Consider the following 25729-nt stretch of genomic DNA (forward strand, 5'->3'; position numbering starts at 1 on the left):
TTATTTAAGAACAGAGTAAAATTAAGATTCAGTATATTTTTTAACCCATTTCCCGTTTAGGAAAAAAAAAATGCAGCCAGCTGCCAGCGTTAATTTAATTTTACATAAATACTCTCTTTGAAGCTGAAGGAAATCTTACTGGTTTTCAATGTGAAAATAAAATGTAAAAACTGTTCTAGGAGTTCGTTCTAAACAGAACTTGTATCTAATCCTAATGTAACAGAAATATATACTTAAATCGGATTCATCAAATGAATCTTAGGCTAACAGCTGTTTGAAAACGATGTTAACATCACATGTAGGAATGCTACGTTTTCTAGGATTTGACATTTTCAGTCATTGAGAATTACTATATTTTGTAAATGGAAATGTCACTACTCAAAACAGGATGCTATAAATAGAATGATGTCATTTGTGTCCAAAGACTATTGATATACTAGAGTGATGCAACAATAACAATAAAAGCAAGATATTCCATAGCAAAATTTGGGGTTAAGGTTAGGTCTGCAATCCATGAGTTATCTCAGGGTAAAATACTGCAGCTGCAAGTACTGCTAGTGAACATTCTCTGGGCAAATGAGAAATGGGATGAAGTATAAATCTATCAGGACTTTTTAAAGACACATCTATACTAAACCCTTTAGTTTTCTTCTTGTAATTAACTTGTTTAGAATAAAGCTAAGATTAAAGGTGGCAGTGGACAAAGTGAAAAGCCTCCCTCCATATCTACGTTGGTAGGTGGGGCAAAAGAGTGTGAGAGAGGAAGGAAGGTAGTGAGGGAAGGAGAGAATGTCCTTGTGAACACAATTGGGTAGATGTTCCTCTTTCTCAATGACTTAGTCATATAGTTACTTGCTTCCTTGTCATTAAGATATTTTAATTTCCATGAATCTGCTATTTCCAAATTTTAAAAGAGCCTTATGTTAAAAAACTTTTGGTTTTCTGAAGTCCTTTATGTATATATGTACTGAAAAATATTAGCAGAATGAGAGAACTGATAAATATTTCAATGTGCATCTTTTCCGAGTTCAAACTGCGATCAAGCCTTGACACAAATTTTAGCTCATGCACCATCCAAGTCATTTCAGAATATGGATTGATCTTTATGTTCAATAAAATTCTGGCCTAATTAGCCAACGTAGATATGGAGGCTTTTCACTTTGTCCACTGGCACTTTGACCTAGGTCAATTGTATTCAAAGCTTGTTTACATGACAGCCTAACAAATTGTGAGATGCAGATCAATTTCCAAAAAATGGGACTGTGTGTGTCATAACACCTTTATAATAATACTAGGTTTAATCAGACTGCTTGGAACTGTATAAAGTGGAGAGATTTCTAAATCAGGGGATATTGTTATATTATCAGAAGTTTTGTTATGCCAAAGATCCTCACTTTTGACTTACAATTTAGTACGGCCAGAGCATTGGGATGAGGGAGGATATTGTGGTGTACTGCATGATAGCTCAACATCCCTTGAGGTCGAATCAGAAGGACAGCCTGTCCCATCTGATAACTCCTGCAACTAAAGCCAGGAATGGCAATAAGTTGTACTGTCAAAAATGGCCAGTGTCATCTGTTCCACATGAACAGTGTCCTGTTTCCTATAGAATTACATAATTTTATCATTTTAACAAAGGACAGATAAGTCAGTTTTTTTTCTTTAAGTGTAAAAATTCTTACAGTGTCAAAGCTTGTATCACATTCTGTTCCTTTTTTGCCGCCCTACCCTCCGAAGCATCTCTTCTCCATCTCACAAACTGCTGTTCCTTTCAAGCTTGCTAGGTATCCTATGAATCCTGAGGCAACCATGAAGCTCTCCTAATTCATAGTACAGTATAAATAAATACCAACTTAATGTCCTGCAAAGGGTTTGTAACTATAAGAAAGACATTTAAAGAAGACACCGGAGGAGGCTTTGCAATTTAAATGCAGGGTGAGGCAATTTTCCACAAAACCTTCCAGGAAAAAGAAAATCAAAAGAGCCATCATCCCACTTCCCCCCCAAAATCAATATAATTCATTCATATATTCTACAAATATTTGTTGCCTATAGTATTCTAGGTTCTGTTATTGATATTTTACTTTTATTATAAAAATATAATTCATATCTTAAAAAGACCAAGGAATATAAAGGTAATCGAAAGTTCAACGTTATCTGCATCGATTTTGTAAGACATAAAAAGTAGGTTAAAAAAAGATAACTTTGTGTTCTTTTTAATTGAACTTTTGTTGGTTGGAAAATATGAGCAGAAACAATATTTCCCCTTTCACCAGGGAAGTGCCATGCACTAGGAGAACTAATGGGACGGCACTCCATTGCATGGTTAATGGAGCTGGAGCAAGTAGATTAACAACTGCTGTAGCATCAGTTTTTAAACTACCATTTTTCCTGCAGTCATTTAAAAGGAATTTAAAAGTATATGTTGATTTTTTTTTTACATATTTAGCATCAAATTCACAATTTTGTGACTGATAAAACACAAATCTTTCCTCAATGCCATCTTTTCTTTATGTTACAGGGTGATCTCTCTTAAAAGCCAACCTACTTATTACGTCCATCTTCTATTTTCAGTCTTCTGTATCTGCTCCCCTTGTTCTTAGGACAGGTTTCTTAGTGTGTGCTACCAGACTCTGTGATTTCATCCAGTACCATTCTTCCAGCCTCATCTGAGATCTTTCCCTCTGCACGCTCATATCCTATTACTTTGCATTTCTTTTAGTTCTACTAATACATTGTGATATTTTTATGAAGCACCAGGCTTTACCTGCCTAGATCTTTCTCATTCGTAAGGGCTCACTTTGCATAAATGTCTTCCTGCAGAAAAGCTTCCCTGACTGCCTGATGGGACACCCCCAACATTCCATGGAAGTCTCTTTTCAAGTATCAGAGCACCTAGCATATATTATTTATGGTAATCAAGCTTTCAAGCATCTATCTCCATGAGAGTGAAGATAGCATTTGCTTTGTTTAATGCTTAGCACAATACTGGCACATAGTAGGTACTTAGTGTATGTTCACTGGGTGAACTATGTTCAGTTCAGTATAAATTTCCAGAGTGAGTATGGGTGAGCAAGGCTCTATTCTATGCAACACGAAGACGACTAAGACATATTTCTTCTCTTTATGTAGCTTTCCATTTACTGTGTGTAGTCATTAGGGAATGTCATGACACAGCTCCTGTTAATAAGGCAACATTACGGGGGCCAAAAAGAGTCAGTCATGAAGAAATGGTTATGGGAATTTAGTTTCCGATATCAGAGATGAGATATCTTGAAGATTAGAGTTTACTTTGGAACATTTTGATTAATGTTTGAGAAGGTAGATCTTCTTTAATAGCTAGATTTAATTAGCTTTTTTAATAAATGAATAAAATATGGTTTGTTTCCTTTATGTTTGTCTTTCAGTTTAAAATAGTAAAAATGATTATCATATTCATCAGTTCCATACTGAATTCAACAAAATATTTGATGTATATTTTAGTATTATCATAATTGTAGTTTTTATTATTAGGAGAGTTACATCCAGATTTTGTGTATACAGATCTGTGATTATAATAATCCATTCCTAATTGCTTGTGTGAAATATATGAATTCTTTTTTGTACATTATTGTATCCTTTGAGATATTGGTAAACTAGACCTAATAGCAATGTTTAATGTTCTCTTGAAGGTTATTTGACTTTGACTTAGAAATGTTACATTCCCTTTCATTTCATCAATATTCCTCTAATGCTTTTTCCAAATCTGGGACATAATGTGGATCTTATTTCCACAGAAAAATTATGGATATTATCAGTAATTGCTCTATTACCACAAAGAAAAAATATATTTAAATTGTAGAATCTTGAGATATTTAAAAGAATCTTTTGAAGTAGTGATTTAATATTGATAATGAATGTAGTTTGCATACAAATAATAGTTATTATACTTTAAACCACAGGATACCAAAGTCCTCATTTCCTTGTTGGGAGTTTTACGTGTGGATATAGTACTATTAGACTACCCCAAGTGCTGCATATTTCCATTTATTTTGCTAAACATACAGTGGAATGATAAGGTGATGGTGTGATTTTTGAAGAATATTATTTTAAAGGTCTTAAAAGAATTATATGCTTTGTTCTCATAGCATCATTTCATTCTATTCCATGATCATATTTTATGTAATTCTCACTCCAAATTAAAATTTACTTTGGATAGGCTTACTCTCTTCTTAGTTTCATAGACTTCTCCCTTATCCTGTGACTTACAAAACCTCAGCGATGGTAGTTTATACAGATTATTTCTGGTATTATCTATGTTAATATAGATTTCCTCCTCTTCCCTGCTTTTAGTATAAACAAGTTTACATAACACCTAAAAAGAGTTTTTGAAATGTGATACTAAAGAGGTCCCTAATGTTTATTTTCCTGGAAGACCAATTTGGTAAGCGCCAAATCTCATTAGCTGCCACTTCTGTTACTGTTTTTATAAGTTAGATGTGAGGAACTAGCCTACAGAGCAGGAAAATGTTCATAATGATAAATTTGTCCTTTTATAATATTTTTCAATTACAGTTTACATACAATATCATATTAGTTTCATATGTACCACATAGTGATTAGACATTAATACACCATATGAAGTGATCACTCTGATAAATTTTGTATCCAGATGACGCAATGCATAGTTATTGCAATATTATCGATTATATCCCCTATGCTATATTTTACATCCTCATGATTATTTTGTAACTACAAATTCATACTTTTAAAAAATTACATTATATAATTTTATTTTATTTTTTAAATATATTTTTTAATTTTTCAATTATAATTGGCATAGTATTACATTAGTTTTAAGTGTACAACATAGTGATCAGACATTTATATGACTTATGATCACCCTGATAAATCTAGTACCATCTGACACCACACAGAGTTATTACAATATCGTTCACTGTATTTCTTTTGCTACACTTTACATCCCTGTAAATATTATATAAACACCAATTTGTTCTTCTTTATTTCTTCTCCTTTTTTACCCAACCTACCAACCCCCTACCCCTATGGCAACCATGAAAATTTTCTCTGTATCTACAAGTGTGTTTCTGTTTTGTTTGTTCGTTTTTGTTCTTTAGATTCCACATGTAAGTGAAATCACATGGCATTTGTCTTTCTCTATTTGACTTTCTCCACTCAGCGCAATATCCTCTAGGTCCATCTATGTTATTGCAGATGGCAAGATTTCATTTTTTTTTATGACTGAGTAATGTTCCACTTTATATATGTACCATCTTTTCTATATTCACTCATCCATTGATGGACACCCAGGTTTTCTCCATATCTTGGCTATTGTAAATAATGCTGCAATGAACATGTGGATGCACATGTCCCTTTGAAGTAGTGTTTTGGGTGTTTCCAGATAAATATCTAAAAGTGGGATTTCTAGGCCCTTATTTGTCCCTTGTTATAGCTTTTGTTTTAAAGTCTATTTTGTCTGGTATAAAAATTGATATCCCAGATTTTTTTTTAATTTCTACTTTTATGAAATATCTTTTTCTATCCATTTGCTTTCAGTCTGTGTGTGTCATTTCATCTGAAGTGAGTCTGTTGTAGGCAGTATATGTTAGGGTCTTGTTTTTTATCCATACAGCCACCCTATGTCTTTTGATTCGAATATTTAATCCATTTACATTTAAGTAATTACTGATAGATATGTGGTTATTACTATTTTATTATTCATATATACACACATACACACACACACATTTTTTTATAACTCAAACGCTATATTGGTGGGGCTTGAGAACCTGTGACATAGACCGGCATGCAGACTGCAAGGGCTTGGACAGCTGCCAGGGATGAGTAGGCTCTGCTGCTTTGGTCATATCTGTTCTCAAGTTCTTAGAAGCAAGTATGCAGGAAGAAAGGTCAGCCCTTCAGAAACTGGTGGGTGACCTCATAGATTTCCACAGACTCCTGAGCTTTTTCGTCATAGTCAGTCCAGTCCTTTCCCCTGCAGATTAATGTCACTAAAGATTGTCCCCAGTTCCACACAATCAGCAGCAATCCTGGCATCACAGGCTTGTTGTGAGATACTAACTCCGGGTAAATTGCAAAATCTCTGAAGTTCTTTCCTCATATGGGGCAGGAAATCAACTGGTTCAGGGCTCTAGTGTTCAAAATCTACTATCATCTTGAACTTCTCATTGTCTTCAGCACTGTAATATTTGACGGTACTGCTTGGAATCTTAATGGAGTTTTCCTTTGTGCACAGCTTGCTCTTCTGGACATGGAGGCATTGCCACGACCTTCCTTAGTGCCACACTGTCCATCAGCCAAATGTATTCCCACTTCTCTGAAATCTAACCACAGCTGCCACATTTCATCTTTGGATACCACCGGAAAGTCCTCCCTCATAGGCTGTAGGTTAGTGATGTTCTCCAGCATGGCTATGAGCTGCAGTGTGGTTTTTCCCCAAGGTGTCCTGGCTCAGCACAGCACTGGCTGCAGTTGCTCTTATATTTTGGAAACTTTTTTCCTTCTTCTACTTAAAGAAGTCTTCTTAGTATTTTTTGTAATACTGATTTGGAGGTGATGAACTCCTTTAGCTGTTTCTTGTCTGGGAAGCTGTTTATCTCTCCTTCAGTTCTAAATAATAGTTTTGCTAAGTAGAATAATTTTAGTTTAGGTCCTTGCTTTTCATCATTGTGAATATTTCATACCAATATTTTCTGGCCTGCAAAGTTCCTGCTGACAAATCAACTGACAGTCATATGGGAGCTCCCTTGTAGGTAACTAACTGCTTTTCTCCTGCTACTTTTAAGATTCTCTCTTGTCTTTAACATTTGGTGTTTCAATTATGATATGTTCTTGGTGTGGGCCTGTTTGGGTTTATTTTGTTTGGGATGCTTTACACTTCCTGGGCTTATATGTCTATTACCTTTGCCAGGTTAGGGAAGTTTTTTGTCATTATTTCTTGAAATCAATTTTCAATTCCTTGCTCTTTCTCTTTCCTTCCGATACTCTGATGATATGAATGTTGGTACACTTGATGTTGTCTCAGAGGTTCCTTAATCTGTTCTCAATTTTTTTGGATTTTTTTTTTGATTTTGCTATTCTGCTTGTGTGTTTTCAGTTACTTTCTTTTCCAAACCACTGATTTGATCCTCTGCTAATCTGTCGAATCCCTCTAATGTATTCTTCATTTCATTTGTTATATTTTTCATTTCTGACTGCTTTTTTGTTTTACATCTCCATTTTTATGATTTTTTCTCTTCGTTGAAGTTCTCACTGAGATCATGGATCATCCTTATAACCAATGTTTCGAACTCTGTATCTGGTAGATTGATTGTCCCCATTTTTTTAAAGTTCTTCTGGAACTTTGTTCTGTTCTTTCATTTGGGCCATGTTTCTTTGTCTCTCCATTTTAGCTATCTCCCTGTTTTTGTTTCTGTGATTTAGGAGGATCTGCTACATCTCCAAGTCTTGGCAGTGTGGTCTTATGTAGTATTTGTTCTGTGGGGTCCAGTGCCTTAGTCTCTCTGGTCACCTGGGCCAGATACTTCAGATGTGTCCCTTGTGTGGGTTGTATGTACCCTCCTGTTTTAATTGAGCCTTGATTGCTCTTAGCATGTCAATGGGAGAGTATGACCCTCAGGCTGATTGATTGTGAGGACTGGCTGTGACTACAGCGGAGGACCTATTGTGCAGGGACTGACCATGTGGAACAGCATTTGCTTTAGCAGGGTTCTAGTGCTTGCCCAGTCTGCCCTTTGGGTGTGTTTTGTGGAGATGGTTGGGTGGTGCTCTGGTGTAGTCTGAAGCTGGCCACTGTGCGTGTTGTTCCCGGGGCCTCTTGTGAGGGATTCTGTTGTAGGCCAAGGTCAGCTTCTGCCTGTACCCTTCATGGGGGCACTTGGCGTGAGCTACAAGGTGATTTTCAGCGGGTGGCCACTTGTGCTGGGTTTAGAGGTTCCTGGGAGAGTCTAAGCTGTGAACCAAGGCCAGCTGCTGCTAGTGCTAGGCTTGGGGCCGCTTAGCAAGAGGTGTGGGGCATGCCAAGGCCAGGTGCTGCTTATTTGGACTTTGCGAACCTTTAGGGATTTTAGGAAAGTCTGCAGCATGAGCCAAGACAGGCCATTTGTATTGAAAAGCCACTGAAAGTGGCTTGGGTGGGCCTGCCAGTTGGCTTGGGTGGAGTCTCAGGGAAATCACCAGGACATGGTAAATAATGTTAGCCAGGTTGATGGAGACTCAGATATGGCACCCTCCTTCATCTGCACACTGGGGTGGGGAAGGGCTCAACAAAGGAAGAGTGACCTCTGCCAGCACTTCTATCTGGGAGAAAGCTGCCCCTCCAGCCCTGGCCCTGAAATCAGACAATTTAGATCCTCTCCCTATATTCCTTGTGCCTATCAAGCTGTTACTCCACTGCTGGAGCTCAGAGTGAGTCAGTCTATAAGCGAGTAAGTCTGGGCACACACCCTTTAATAGAAATGTCTGCGACTCCCCCAGCCCTTCGTGTCACTCAGTCACAACCTCTGCTGGTTCTCATAGCCAGAGGTTATGGGGACTTTTCTTCCCAGCACTGGAATCCTGGACTGGGGAGCCTGGTTTGGGGTGGAGACCCCTCACTCCTCAAGGGGGATCTCTACAGCTGAGATTGCCCTCCCAATTTTTAATTGCCACATGATGTGGAGCCTGCCTATTCTGAATCTCCACCCCTCTTGCCAGTGTCAAGGTGGATTCTTTTGTATGTCCTTAGTTTTAGGACTTCTGTTTAGTTGGACCTTAGAAGAGTCTCAGTGATGATAGTTATGTAGTTTAGTTGTAATTGTAATGTGGTCATGGGAGGAGACGAGCATAGCATTTTTCTACTTCACTGTCTTGACTTGACGCTCTCACATTTGTCTTTCTGAGGTAATCTATGAAACTGCTCATATAGAAAGGCACGTGAGAGGACCAGCATTTTAGACAGAGGAAAGAGTCCATAGAAAAGCCCTGAGATATGAAATCACCCAGGGGTCCAGGATGTGATCTGAGATGAGGTTGGAGTTAGAAGGCAGAAAGTACATCATGGGAAGCCTGAGGCCAGGGAAGAGCTTTTATTTTAAATACAGTGACAATTTGAAAGTGACACAGAGAGGGATATGTATCGAAGGGAGATATGTACAATGTATATCAGATGAGATTTTGGGTGGGTGAGAAGTTTGGGTTTGTTTTTATTTGTTTTATAAAGATTTACCTGTTTAAACAGGCTGTATTCTCAAGGAGATAATGTCAGGCAAGAGTACACATGGACTTTGAACATCTGAAAATGTTTCTTAAAAGGCTTCATGTATCTTTTTAGGAGTACTCATCTCACAACTTGAAAATCACAGATATAAAACACAGTGCCCAATATCAGATAATTTGCAATCTCGTTGGGTAGAAAATGCTCAAATACAAGAAAAGTTAATCATAAACATTTAAATAACAGTTCAGAACAATGATAGAGGAACTATAATAAGCAAGTCATGTGTAATTATTTAATCAACTGAGCAGCAAGTGATTTGTCAGAGGCCCACAGTGGTCAGGGAATTCTTTTGGGATCTTGAAAAACTGGGATAATTTGAATGGTCTAAAAGGAGCACTTATGACATCTCAGGACTAACATGTCTGAGGATTATTTGGAATCTACATTACATCTTCATTTTCTTATTGAATTAATGTTTCCAAGTAATATCAAATTCAGGAACTGGCCCAATGAATAGAAAATACGAAACATAAAATTTACGTTCATTAATGTATATGCTTTCAGACATCCCATTTTCTTTTTTTTAATGTTAGAGATGACTCAAAGATTAAGGCTGGTTGAGGTAGATGTCAGGGGAAAGATAAATCAGTTAGGATAGATAGGATAGTGGGATAGAAATATAATTTGTTAGTGTATAAATTTTAACAAAAATGTTTTAACTTGTGACTAATGAACGATATAGACTAAATAAGTTAATGTTGTTTTGCTTATTCAAATATTGAAATTGAGAATTCAATTCAGCTCAGCATCTTGATTTCCATGATTTAAATTATAATAACAATAGCAATAATGAGTAGCATCTTAGAACAATAACTCTTCCAGAAGTTATATCTACATCTGGTTCCTGATTTTTATTGATGGCTAATCACCTCAAAATTGTGACCATATATAGTGGCACCTGATGGAACCAGTTGTATATGATATCCATATTTTAGACTATATGATGTTTGTTGCTCTAGGCTGATATCAAATAACTATTCCTGACATCTATATGAGCAGCAATGACCTTGTCATGGAGCATGAAACTTGTAATTAGCATTTGCAGATTAAACCAGAATTATGAAGTACAGTTTCCATATTCCTTTGTATCTACATATATATTTTATAAATTTAGTTGTATATAAATAGTATTAAATTTATATATAGATATAAATATTAAGTGCTCTTATAAAACTCTATATGTGACCATCAAATAGTTATGAAATTCAGAATATTTAAAGTGATTTCTCCAAAAATATCTGCAAATAATAAAAATTCAGTGAGATTTTCTATACATTTTATGATTTAAATAGTGAAGTTATTTTCTTCTTAAAATCCCTTCTTTCGATAAATTCCTAAGGAAATAATAAGACATGGAAAGATGTCAGCCTATTTGTTTTTCAATATGTGTGCTGCCCATCAAGAGAACTGTGCTATGTATCCAAGAGCAAATCATGACATTTGCATTCTCAGGCATTCATCTTGGGCTAAAGAATTTGAAAACTGAAATCTTGGCAAAGGTTGACTTACAGGTAAGTACAATCACTTGAGATATTTACATGTGATATTCAATTTATCCTTAGCAAATACTTTTGCTCTGACAAAACAGAACATTTTTTGCTCTTTTTCACAGATAAGAACAATCCATATGAGTGACTCCAAAGTGACCGAAGACTTCAGTTCTCACTCCCAAATTTTTTAAAAGAAAATTGTCGTACCAATCTTGAGAAATCTTTATAAGGATACTTATTTTGATAGCTAGATCAATCAAGGCAGGATATTTCTTTACAGCTGTAATGAAATCTGTAATGAATTTAGGAATATTTATATATTCTGATTAAATAAATTTGCTAGATGTGGGCTTGGATATAAATATGCATACACTATCATTCTTAGAGATTACAAGATATAAGACTAATAAACTGTGATACAAGATAAAAAATTGTAAACTCAAGAAATAAAAGACATTTAAAAATTATACCAGGAATTAATCAGAAAATACCAAGTTTTTAATTTAAAGAACAACTTCATAGAGCAAGTGGCATTTATGATGGGCTTCATATGGTGGAGAGATTGGATAGTCATAAAGTCCATAAAATAGAGATGAAATGGTTAGCAGATCGAAAGAGAAAAGCATAAACAAAGAGAATGAAATATATGAGACAATTTTCTGGAATAGCAAACAAGCTATGAAAAAGAGTAGGCAATAGTAAAATATGAAATCCAACATTATTTTTATAGTGATACTGGGAAAGTGGTATTATCTTTGAGTAATGTATATCTTTGAAAACATTGGTTGAAATTTAATTTAAAAAGATTTATCTACCATTGCTGATTTGGAATGAATGTATCAGGGAAATTATAACAATAACCTATACAGTAAAAATATTGTTATTTTAACAATAACCTATTGGAAATTGAAAGTATGCTAGAGACATTATATTATGAAGGTAGATTATCTGTGATTAAGCAACTGATTGCATGCCTGCCTGAGTGAGAAGGAGTGTAGGTGACTTAAAGCTGGTGACTAAGAGATTGGTAGTGCTATTAATAAAAAAAAATTAAAATAAAAGAGTGGTCAGAATGAGTAGATGGTCATGGAAAAAATGTATTTGTAGACATCTTGAATTTAAGTTGTCAGATTGCTGGAAAACTGTGCCTGGAACAGGGGAAAAGAAAAGGAAATGCTGATGGGGAAGGAAGGCATAGAAGAAGTAGAAGAGGTGAAGAAGTGAGGAATGAGCATGAAGAAGCCAAGAGTGATCTTGAAGCCAGCAGAGTCTGTGGAAAGGTAGAGGAACTGAAGAAGGGAGACCAGAAAGATGTGGGTGACGTTCCCGAGCAGCACTGACTGGGAGAACGTCCCTGCACTGATGGCAGTGTCCTCTACCTGTGCTGTTCAGTATGGTAGTAAGCAGCCACATGTGAATTCTGAGAAACTGAATTTTAAATCTCATTTAATTTTAATGAATAGTTTAAGTTTAAATACTACATGTGGCTAGTGGCTACTGACTTGATAAGCACCATTATAGACTTTTAAAACACTTTAGTCTCACCGCAATCACTTTTCTACTCAGCAATCACTAAAATATAAATTGGAGTTTATCCTTCCCCTGCTTAAAATTCTCCAGTGGCTCTTCAATGTCTGGGAATAAGATCCAAACTACTAATCATGGCTAAGGGAATTTTTCACTCTCCAACCAAAGCTCCAGCCACGTAAGCCAAGTTCCTTAAACAGGCCTATCCTTTTCCAGGTCAAGTCCTCTGTTCTTATTTCTCTAATGCTTCCCTCTATTTCTTCCTGTTCTTTACATGCTCATTTCTTTTCAATCTTTCAGCTCTCTGTTTAAGAATCATTCCTCAGGGAGGTTTTCCTTGAGACTCTTTATCTAAATCACCCAGGTTGCCCTATTTATTATTCCGTAACTCAACACTCAATTTATTTCCTTTATGCCACTGATCATAATTTGTACTGATTTGTTTATTTCACTCAGCCTCCCTCGCTGGACTGAAAATGCCCTGAGGGCAAGGATCATGTGTTATCTTATATTTTTCATACCTATCAGAGTGTCTGGCATATGGTATGTTTGCAATAATTATTGCTTGCTGATCAAATATCAAAAACACTGCCTGCTGAAAGAATATATAACTACTAAACAGAGGTTTCCATCAACATTTTGTATTATTGTTAAATGACTATATTTCAGCAAATAAACACTCAGAAAAACTTGTACAAATAGATTGGTATAATATATACTTTGAATAGTTCATTTAAACAGAAGAAACTAAAATGGCATCAATTGAAAGATAGAATTTGGGTAGTACTTAATGGGGAAGAAAGTTACATAACATATACTTTATAAAACCTGAAACCAAGAGAAAGACTTTGTTTCTAAGGTACTCCTTTAATGCCTGCCTCTGATTTTTTCTTTCATTGAAGTTCTAACACCCTTGAAAGTACTGGAAAATTTCACTCAGGGTATTTTCTTGGAAGTGTCAATAACAACGGAAGGTAGACACTATTATTACCATGTAGAAAACAAAATCTGTGGTTCTCGGATTGTCAGTTTTATAGAGAAAAAGAAAGGATCTGTTACTGCTTGGAAATGTATGAGAAATAAGGACAATTTATTGCCCAGATAAACAGTTGTTTACTTTCAATGTATGAGTGAAATAAACCAGCTTCCCTGTTGAACTGCTTCCAATATTTAACTATAAAATGACATTTTTCATAAAATTTCATTTCACTAGGAATGATTCCGATGATGTAACATTTTAAAGCTTTTAAAATAAAAGACCTTTTTCTAAGGTATATCTTTTAAAAGTTAAACATAAAAATAATTACATACATGAAAACCAATATTTTTCCTTAGCATTCAAAATGAGAGTTCATGTCTACTGATAAAGAAAAATAGAAAACCTGTCTCCAGGACAACCAGCTATGTTTTTTTTCTGTTATGCTTCTTGTCGCATTGCTATCAATGTTTTAACAATAAAAAAAGAAGAAGGAGGAAAGAAAGGAAGAAACAGTATAACTGATTATGCTAGTATAGCACATTTTATCTCCAAAGTGTAGTCTAAGAAATGCCATTTATTTCTAAATCTAAGTTAAAAGTTAAATTCTACGTTTTAATTTTTTATGCTGATGCATAGTCTTTGTAAATACTGAAGGAAATAAAGTTAGATTTTAAAAAGAGATTGTAATCCTAACTTTAACTTTGTTCAAATACTTACATGTCTTCCTTCATAGGATACTTAGTCCCATATCCAAATGGTGACTATAGAAAACAGTTTGAAAAGAATAAAATTTCTTAAGTGGTGATAGTATAGGTAACATATGTGATTTTTAAAGGATATTTTAATAACATAAATAAGCTTCAAATATAAAATATGGTCCAGCTAAAGTTATCCCCAAATTATAGATAATCTTCTGACTAATACCATAAAATGATTTTTATTTGAAATCTTTTTCTAATTCTTTCATCTTCCCATTGAATTAACCATAGTCATTCCATGACCCATTACTTAGTAGTCAGCACCCATTAAATTAGGTAATCATAAAACTTTCCCACATAGGAATATTGTATTTTCTGGCTAATGTATCACATTAAAGAATGAAAGCAAATGGGTCTTTTTTTTTTATTTTATTCTGAACAATAACTGGGACATTTTAAAAAAAAGACATACTGTTTGAGCTACATAAGGTTTTTCTGATATAATTATTGAACTCCAGAATGTTTATTCTGGAGGAAGATTCCTGTATAATTTGAGTTACAAAGTTTATATCATTAATTTGTTGTTGGAGTATGCCTCCTTAGGTAGAGAATTCGAGAAAATAAAAGACAGATGACTCTCAAGTGGTGAAAATTATAGCATGAGTCCTCAAAAGACTGTATGTTTCCTTTTTCTTCCTCCTTTGCCCAAAGGGGCATGTTGGAAAGTAGATAATTACCTTGTGAACTCATGTTGTATACACAGATGTATTGGTTAGTATGAAAAAAAAATTGCATTAATGGCCTGTGAAATGCAGATGAAGTAATTATTTAGATAACTCCGTCAAAACACTAACTCATTCTGATCTCAAAAATTTAAATGAGCCTAAGGAATGTGTGGTATGCCCCAGTAATTTTTCCATAAACATTTCAAATCATAAGAGTTAAGATATAAGTTCAATTCGTTACTTCAAACAACTGTTAATCCAGTTGCTATGTGAATTAACATATTTTTTATTTTAGTATTCAGTTTGTATAATCAGACGTAATTCCATTTTTCATTTGACAATCCTTAACCGATTGCATGTTTTAGCTTATTGAAAGCATCATGTTGGGGAAAAAATACCACTGTCAAAATGAAGATATCATAGGTAAAGTGAGTTAGTGAAAAAAATAATTGACTTGGTATTACTCATATTTATTAAACACAGAAAACAAAAATTCTAGGAGGCATCCTCTTCTGAAACAGAACATATTAATTAACATAATAATCCTAACCCTCTACTTTGGCATCTCCTTGTTCCCTAATTCAGAAAATATTCTTTTGCCTTCACAAGATGCTGAATCTGCTGAGAGGGATTTTTTCTAAGCTCAATGTTGTACAGATTACACTTCCTGTTGAAGGATTTGAAGCAAATCATACTGACTTGAAATGTAATGTTTTTTGCACTTGCATTTTTCTTTGTTTTATTTTCGTAAGTCCTGTGGAATGTATATTTAGTTTCCAGGATTTTGCAAAATGTTGTGATGTTTAAGAGGAAAGACATTTTTCTGGATCTGGGGCTCTAGAATTCATCAAGAGGGTAAACTTGAACAGATCTGTCTGTGCTACCACCCCATAGATCTGCAGTGCATTCTATAAGCAGGGAGGAATACAGTACTTATATGTTCTTGTTTAAGAGGAATGAACAGAACTCATGCATTAAAATATTTCATATCTTAAAATGTGAGTATATAAATGTAGTGCCGCTTTCTCAAAACTTGATATTGGTAGAGGATTAATGTATCACACAGTACGCAAATTATTCAGATTAATTCTTCCCAATGTTTCCTAATAAGTAAAGTCACAAAACAACTTGTTAAAAATACAAACTATCAAGATAGCAGATAAATGAAATCCAGTGCCTAGGAATGGGGGCCTGGGAATTTAAGTGATGTAATTTTTCCTGCTGAATGGTCATCAATGTATATATTCTTAAGGAAACAGTTTATTATTATCAAAACTGATCTGTACTAGCAGACAAAAAAAAATCTGACAAATAGTTTTTATAAACAAAATGTATAATTATTTGTTATTAAAAGAAGTTATAGAACTGAGGACATGAGGCAAAACAAATAGTGGTATATCTGTGTGGACAACATTTTCATATGGGGATCTTAAAGTTCTGATATAAGGAAAAGAACCAAAAGCAATGTTAGCACAGCCTTTCTGTGGATATAAAAGATTAATGGAACTGGAAGCTTCTCTTAAAAGAAACATGTACACTTAATAATGAACAGGAGAAGGATAAGGGTTCAGGAACAAGAAATCCTTCAAAGTTATAGTTATCTTAGAGCTTATTAACCTGACAGGCAATAATCACATAGGGTTTTGGAAAAAAAAACATATAAAAGAAATGGAGAATATATAATAGTTTCCGAATGTCCTCCGTGTTTTGATACCTTCTATATAGAAGGAAGACCAGGTGAAAATTTCAAATTATCTTGGGACTGTGGTAAAAAATTGTCATGAAGGGCAGAAAATGTTTCTCTTTTCCTTTCTCAGCCTAGGATTGTTCTTAGCTATTAAAGGGGGGTGGAAAGGGGGGAGGTAATTAACTGAAAAATTTTCAGAAGTGACAATATTAAAGTTATGGAGCAAACAAAAAGTGTTGAGTATAATTTTGCTTTAGTCAAGAACATGTTCTTTTTTTTTTTTTTAATTGACTATAGCTTACCCAAGCTGTCTTAGTTAATCATACTTGCAAAGATAAAATCTTGTAGATGTATAAGTTTCACAGATACAAACCTCTTTCCTTCTGGGAAACATAAAGTGTGTGGGCAAAGGACAATTTTGAGGGAATGAGACTGGAGATGGAGATTGAACATCTAATGTTTCATTAAGAATTTTAAAGAGAAATAATGTTCAGAGTTATCACTTGATTCAGTCTTATCGTTAAAGATAAAAATGCCTGTCTGCTGGGCCAGGCACCGTGTTTCTATTGCCACCTCTAATGCGCTTGCCAAGGAAAATTGATATTAGTGTAGCTCATGGGAGAATGGTTAGATATTGGAAGAAAGGGTTGCAGAAGCGAGAAAGGATGAAGATAATTTTACTGTGAATCATCAACATTTCAGATTTAATATATCTACTATAAGAAATACAGAGAAGAAATAGCAAAACTCTAGACTATTTTCTTTGAGAGAGAAGTTATTTCTGGTACTATAAAAAATAGTTGTGGTGGAGCATGAATCCCTGTCCCTGATATGCAGACTGTATATAGTGACTTCCTTCTGAAGAGTAGAGTATAGAATGAGGAGAAAATATCTTTAGAGTGGAGAATCCAGTGAAACATTACCTCAGACATGTGATCAAGGTCAACATCATCAGTGATAAGTCATGTTGATAGCATATACCTTTGATATGATGCGATGAGAATGGCATTTCTGTGATTTTCCCCATAACCTCAGTCTAATCATAAGAAAAATATTAGGCAAATTCCATTGGAGGGACATTCTACAAAACAGCTGACCAATACTCTTTAAAACTATTAATGTCATCAAAAATGAGGAAAACCTTAGAAACTATCACAGCCAAGAGGAGCTTAGAAGACATGACAACTAAATCTAATTTAGTGTCCTTGCTGGAACCTTAGAACAGAAAAAGGACATTAAAATCTAAAGAAATCAGAAAAATATAGACTTTAGTTACTAATAATATATAGCAACATTGGTTCTTTAGTTGTGACAAATGTACCAAAGTAATGGAAGATTTTAACAATAGGAAAAGCTAGGTGTGGGATATACAGAACCTCTATGTACTGTCTTCCCAACTATTCTGTAAATCTAAGACTAACCTGAAATAAAATGTGAAAAGAATAGTTGACAGCTATGTACAACTTGAGCCTTTTTTAAAAAATGAAATAAAACTATTTCTTAAATGTTTCTTCCATTCTTGTATAATTACAATAATATCTATGCCAAAATGTAGGAAAAATGGACTAAAATGTTAAATATTAAAAAATATGTATTGCAATTAAAGGACTGTAAATATGTCTAGTAAGGTTTAATGTGTTGGAAAAATTATAAAATATTATTATGTAAATGTTTTTAAACCTCTGCCTAAACAATGGGAAGCATTATATGACATTATTAATAAAATATATATAAAGAACTCCAATGAATTAAAATTTTTAAATCTCAAGTTCAACAGATGATTAAGAAAAAACATGAGGGTAAGCATCCAAAAATGAGCTTGACATTTTGAGTTGAAGATAATTAAGGAAAAATTTAAAATGAAACATTAAACAGTGCCAGGCACACAGTAGTTTATCAGTAAATATTATTAAACATATTGACTATATATGGATACACACACACATATATATGTGTATACATATATAATCAATTTAAAAAATAAGATGGTAGTGAAAAAATTTAATAGTGCGAAAATATAAAAAATCATAAAAATGACCCTTAACTTTGACCCTGCAATCCTATTTCTGAGAATGTTCATAAGTGTATTATTTTGGTGCATAATCAGAAGTACAGGTCTATAGAGATTCAGATTATGGTTAAATGCTTGGCTAAGTTGTCAAAGACTTGGGAGGAATATGATTAGAAAACTGGTCACAAAGAGGTCTAGGCAAGAGGTATTCGGATAGACCTCTCAAAATAGGCAGCTACAGTAGTTTGAAGTTCCTTAAATTTCATTTGAATGTTCGCTAAAGGGTGACTTCAACAGAGAAAGATTTGAATAAACAAGTAGATAGGATGACCCCTTCTGTGGACTCTAGTCAGTGTCCTTTCCCAGCCATTTCTGTCATTGCATAATGACTCCTGAACAGAGTGGCCATGGTGACAGTGATGGAGACTGGGTGTAGACTCAGCAACATAGGCTTCCATTCACCGACAGCAACGCTGAGTGTCCAATCTACCAGCAATGGAACCTAAGACTGAGTCCATGATGTGTTATGGTTTCCTGAAGAGAACCAAACATTTGAAACACTTCCATCATAGAAGGAGAAGCACTTAGTAAAATAAATACTCTCGAAATTGATTTGCCTACCTTCCCCAAAATATTTCTGCCAAACTATCATCTGTAGATCTATAGAATTCCTTATCTACTGTTATAACACTTCAAAGAGCATAATTTTCCTGTAACAGAGGAATTCATTTCCCAGTAAGTGAAGCATGATGGTTTTCTAATGAACATGGAATTATTGTTCTTACTATGTTCCCTCTATCTATTTCCCAAGTCTGTATTAGTTTTCTATTTCTGGATAACCAACCACCCTGAAAGATGGCAGCTGAAAATAACATTTATTATCTCATGGTTTCCTTAGGTTAGGAACATGGCTCTCAGCTTATCTATGTGCCCATTACTCAAGGTCTCTCATGAGGTCACAGCTGGCTAGAATGCAGTATCATCTGAAGACTCAACTGCTGATGGTATTGGGAAAGGTGGTTCTGCTTCCAGACTCACTCATGTTGTTATTTGCAGACCTTGGTTCATTACTACACGAGCCTCCAAAGAACCTCACAACATGGTAGTTAGCTTTCTCCAGAATGAGTGACCCAAAAGAATATGAATGAGCATTTAACACAAGAATCCACAGTATTTTTTGTATAACTTAGTCTTGGAAGTTATATCTCATCACCTCTGTCATACAGAATTTGGTAGAAGTTAGCCACTAAATCCAGGGACTACACAGGGTATGAATGCATGAGGCGGTGATCACTGGGAGCAATCTTAGACACTGTATAAATAAAAACTTATTAAAAGGGTAGATATCAGGGTAAATGTTCTTATTACAATAAAAAATATGAAAAAAGTTTCTTTTATCATGACTTATAAGGTTGTTGTGAAATTCTCACAACATAATGCGAAATAACAGAAACAAATTTATAATTAAAATACGAGTTAAAAAACATAAAATAATAATTTACACTACATATTATAATGGAAAATTGTCATAAAATAAACAGAAAGGCAGAAAGTTAAATTATCCAAATATATAAGGACAAAGCTTAGAAAGGTAGTCACAAAAAGCAAAACAATGTGTTGCGTTAGAATGCTAGTATTATGGTTAATTTTGTAAAAAGGCATTTAATATTATTAAAAATATTTTTACACATGTGTAAAAGAGGAATAGTACCATATTGATAATGTTTAATGTTAATTTATATTTTAACTATAAAAAACATTATTCTTAATATATGAATTTATGTTAATATTATAATAGAGCATGACTAAGAGTATGGATGACTCACTAAAAACCTTTATTCACTCGTGGCATTAGGTTTTTAGTAACATCATCCTGGCATATATAGAATCCACAATTTTATACCATGTGTTTTCTTATCTATATTCTGAAACCACTCTACAAGTAATTAGGCATTATTTACAATGGTACCTCTGATTCAAAGTGGTAGGCACAGACTTACATATTCAATTATTTTATTCATTGAAGATTGTGTCTATTTCACACCAAAAAAATGTACTAACAAAAAGGGGTTTGTTCTTTGCAACCTTTTTAGAACACTAAATCAAACCATCTGTGTTTTTTTCTGCTTAGGAAATGATTGTTAACATATGGCAATGTCAAATGATTTTAATTTATCTTTCATTAAGCAAGAAACAGCATGTCATGTCTTAAGTAGCCTAGAGATTGTTTGCTTTTTTCATTATGAATTGCTAATCAAGGAATATTGTCTACTGCCCCTCCCCATATATACCGTAAAAATTCAGAATGTCCCTAATTTTATAAACAGAATAAGAGAATTAAAAAATATATATATATATTTATATAAATAAATGATTAACAGATAAGATACTGTTAATTCAGATTTCGGTGCCAAAATTATGATTAATATACTTGGTTGTATGATAATCTTGAAAGAAGCCATGAAAAAGCCTACAGTCTTATCTTTAGAGGGATTATTATTGCTATAAAAGTAAGTAAAATTTAATTTTACCAACTAAATCATATGAGACTTCTTCCATTTGGATGATAAATTGAAAAATAGCTCTACCTAATAATGATCTTGACACTAGCACTATCAACTTAAATTTTGTTTGAGTAGAATGAAGGGGTTGGACAATGTGATTTTGATGTCTCTCTGACCTTGCATTATACGCTTTTGACATTTAATTGTTTAACAGCAGGGAGGACCTCACTGGAAGATCTTTGGTTTCTGTGAAGGGCCTTGGAGTATGGAATACAGAAACAAATATCTTTCTACATCTCCTGATAAGTATGAATGCATTTATGGGTACAAAATATATTTAAATTGGTACTCCTAGAAATCTAGGTCATATAATTTAATCTGGGACAAAGGTTAAAAAATTATTCGGCCCATAATTTCCACTTCTGACTTGAGCTCAATAGCAGCAGGCGCAATGATCTGACCAGTAAAGAAGTCTTTTGTGAAAAGAAGATAAATTATCTGGGAGGCAAGAGTGACTTTTAAAGTACCAATCAATGATAAATGATGAACAGTATGTAACAGATATGACAGTCCAAAGTTAAACAGTTTAAGAATTAAAATAATAAATGTTACCTCTCTAAATCTCATTACTTGAAATCAAGAAATAGCCAAAATGATCTATTTTTAATGAAAAGCCACCATGAGAGTACTGACCACTTATTTCTTAATGAATGAACAATATTATAAATTCGATAATGTTTTTTAAAGCACTACAGCTTATTTAGCACATATTTATCTTCTTCAGTGTATATTTATTTAAAGATCAGACTTAATCATAAAAGAGCTAATATTCCAATATCCTATTAGAACTTTTTAAATAGACAGTTCTACTTATTTAGAATACCTGCAAATGAATTACTGCTATCTGGTACTTGAAAAAATGATAATACTGCCTATAATACTGCTAGCACTTGTAATACGTTTAATAACCTAAGAGCAAAAGCTAACTCTCTCACTTATGCATCCTGAAGAAATTAGAGTAAACGCTCAATGACCTTTTGCTGAATCAAACTAAATAACTTACTTGGAGAATTTAGCACAAAATGGCATAGATAAGGAGTCTTCTATCAAAGTTCAGTCTGAAAATTAAACATTAAATTTGAGTTATAAGATGGAATAATCAAATGATATGTAGGGGTGGGAAATTCCAAGGCGTGGTGTTGCTAACAGGTAATTAGTGAAACTGGTAAGAAAGGCATTAGGAACTGGTGGAGACCTTATGGACTGGAGAGTATACCTAGTCTAAAGATTTTTTTTTTTCATCTTAACATGAAAGAACACTGGCTTTAAACGCAAGTAGTGAGAAATAAAGATTTTATGTGAAGTTTCGTGATTTTTAAGATATGATGTAAGCCAGATCAAACCTTTTGTGGACAGTTTCTGATGGTTAATAGATACTTTTGAGGATGTCTGGTTGTTAGAAAGTTTAGATCTGCTGTAGAATCACTTAGTGCTTGTGAAAAAGGCATGTTCCCGGGGCTCTATATCCTAGATTCTGATTCAACAAGTCTGAATTAGACTCTGATATACATATCTTAAAAGTATGCTTGATATTTCTTTGGCAAAGTAAAGTTTTATAAACATGGTATAAGCTATTTCTTCTAAAAGTTTGAAAATGAAAAGAGATAAAAAAAAAAAAAGTTAGGTGGCAGAACCTTACGGTCAGGCATTATTGGAGTATCACATTCTTCTGTTTAAACATCAAGTTTCTAGGTAAGTAATATCAGCATCACAGATGATCTCTAAAAGAGTACATCTCAATCATAATCTGTGCCTTCTCCTTTGTCTAATGCTCTTATCATAGACACAACCACATATGATACTTTTAATCATTAACATTAAGAAAAAAATGGAACTTAGGCATGAAAGTATTCTTTCTGAATAAGGTATTTTTAAAAGACTTGTTTAAGAACATTCCTGTAAGTTCAAATATTATGTTAGGGGCAAAGTATTGCAAACGGTGATGCCTATTAAAGTGACACAGGACTTATTGGGACCAGCATTCCATTGTATTTTGACTGAGATTTGAATTAGTGAAGAACGAAATACCCACATAGTTTCCAAAGCCAGGGGAGTGTTGTGGAGATGGACAGTGTATTTACATTGTAGTCTCCTAGTATAAGAACCTCTTTCTTCAGTTGCAGTTCCCAAATGCTCAACTTTTAAATAATCAGTTCCCTGTATGTATCAACAAGTCCAGTTTATATTTGCCTATAAGGTGTATGATCTCCTACTACATTTATTTAGACTTTATAAGGATTAGGACCTTTCTGAGTTTTCCTGTACTTGACTGATTTTCTTTTAGTAATTCATAGACTTTTAAAAAAAAGTTCAGTGCCTATTTAAAAATTGTATTACTCTAGCTAATACATGAATACGTGCTCATTGTTAAAATCCCAAAATGTTCAAGAGTATATTGACTACATACTTTGCTAATCCCTCCATCCAATATCACTACAAAGAGATAGCCAGTGTTAATAGTTGGTATGATTCTTCTGAGACATTTCGGTACACACATGAGCACACACACACACACACACACACACACATGTGTGCACACACACATTTTAGTGAAAGCCTGAATAAATGGAATTGGGCTCAGGTTATCTGATACTTCATTCACATGGCGATGCACCTGGAAGGTCTTTCCAAGTTAACACATAAATCTGCTGCTTCATATTTTATCACTTGTAAAATATTTTATATTTGGGCTGTATTCTAATTTATTTAATTCTTGATAGACATCCAGAGTGTTTCCATGGACATGCTTTCAACTATGAACAAGCAGGAACCCTGTGTTTTGACTTTCTGCTTTTCACATCTCTCTCATGATTTTGTTTCGAATAATAAAATTAATCTCCAGTGCCATTCTTTCCCTAAACACCCAACCTGATGAAATTCTATTGTGATTTCTATCAGTCCAGTTATGTTAGGACTGTTAAGAATGTCGGTCTTTTTTTCTTCTTAATTTAAAGTGATGCATGCTTATAAAATTAATATTCACTGGGAATTGAATTCCATTTATAAGACGAGCATGACCACTGTGTGTGTAGACTGCCAACTTTGGCTCACATTGGATGATATAATAAAGAAAATGTATGTTTAGATTGTTGGGGCTGTCTTCACTATTTTATATTACCTGGCCAATGTACAGCATCCTTATGTAAGAATTATATTTTTGTTAATAGTCCCAAATAGTAATTCCATTTTGTGGTTTTTTAGAGCTCTACTCCTAAAGATGAAAACGAAGCAGTTAGGATATATGCATAATGGTCTTTTAATTAGTCCTTGCGTTGACCTTGTTAATGCCACTCTTAACCTTTCTCTAACTGATATGACTTCCACAAAGCCTCTTACTGAGCCTGGTTTGTTGTTAAACCTTAGATTATATCTATGATGTTTCTGATAAACAAAATATTCCATTATGTATAGAAAATCTTCAACAGTAAAATATATGACATCTTTGAATATTTGCCTGTGTAATCAACACTTTCTCTTCACCTTTTTCCTTTCTCCTTCCCTTCACCCTTTTCCTCTTCGTCTTGTCACTAACCTGTAAGGTGTTAAGCAAGTTTATTCATCTTTATAAGCCTCAAATGAATATAATACATATGCAAAAGGATAACTGTAAAGAGTAAAATAATACTGTGAAGTACAAGGTCTGACACACTCTATAATTCGGACTAAAATTTGTAGTTTTATGTTATATAAATTTTGCATATTTATTGTTAAATTCATTGTTTTACACATTGTTCTAGTTATTTTAAAAAAATTATACTTGAGTGTTTTTATGATATATTCAGACAGTGAACTCATTAATTCTAACAGTTGAAAAAATGTTTTTTCTAGGTAAATAATTCTGTTCTGCAAATAAAGACAATTTGTTTCTTTTCCATTATTCTTCATTTTATAAATGCTTTCAGTCTGTGTTGGATCTACTTCCAAAGCAGTATGAAATAATTATTGTTATTATAAGCATCTTTGTTTTGTACTTTTTACTTATAAGGATCTAGAGTTTCATTACTAAGTATGATATGACTATTGATTTGAGACTGTTTTTAACTGTTCTTCCTAATCATACTAAGATTCCTAGTTTTAAAAGAATTTTAATTTTAAATAATTGATGAATTTCAGGCTTTTCCAGATCAATTTAAATCATATTCCTAGTATTTATACTTATTTATTCTTTCAAATGGACCCTACTTATTTGTGATTTTCCTCTCAAATAATATTAATATTATCCTAGTATTTTTTTTAGATTTTCATATAAATTATTTTGCTTTGTGGTTTTTATTTTTAACCATCTTTGTCATATTTTGCTATCAATGTTTCCTAATTTTATAAAAGAAATTTACCTTTTCATCTTTTTCAAGTTTGTAGCATATATCAGGAAATACCTTTGTTGTAAAAGTATAGAAATTGATCCCTTCCCAATATATATGAATCTGGTCCTTATTTGTGTATTGTTCTTTAACAACATTTTCTATGTCTTCTTTGTTTATTGGACAGTTAAATATTTCTTCAGCTTCTTGAATACTATTGCTAATTTTTCCTCAAAATTATTAATTTTGATGAATTATTAATATTTATAAATATTAAATCAGTAAGTTGTATAGTTATCAGCCTTTTAATTTTTACATATATTTTTTATTTCTTCATTGATTTTGTTAGAGTCTCAAAAATACATTTATTGGCTTTATCAATAATCAATTTTAAGGTCTTTCTGTTTCTAAACTAATATCTTCTTTTATCTTTTTGGAAATTTTTTGATTCTCAAGGGTCACAAGTAATT

The 25729-nt window shown here is 33.6% G+C and overlaps 1 protein-coding gene and 1 pseudogene across 3 annotated transcripts in view; one reads left to right on the forward strand and one right to left on the reverse strand.

Moving 5' to 3' along the window:
* Positions 1–25729, forward strand: part of ADGRB3 (adhesion G protein-coupled receptor B3) — a 653858-nt gene that overhangs the window by 211946 nt on the left and 416183 nt on the right. The gene's annotated exons all lie outside the window — the stretch shown is intronic.
* LOC118602789 lies at positions 5911–6438 on the reverse strand (annotated as a pseudogene).

The sequence above is a fragment of the Rousettus aegyptiacus genome, unplaced genomic scaffold, assembly GCF_014176215.1.
Source record: "Rousettus aegyptiacus isolate mRouAeg1 unplaced genomic scaffold, mRouAeg1.p scaffold_m13_p_1, whole genome shotgun sequence".
NCBI lineage: Eukaryota > Metazoa > Chordata > Mammalia > Chiroptera > Pteropodidae > Rousettus > Rousettus aegyptiacus.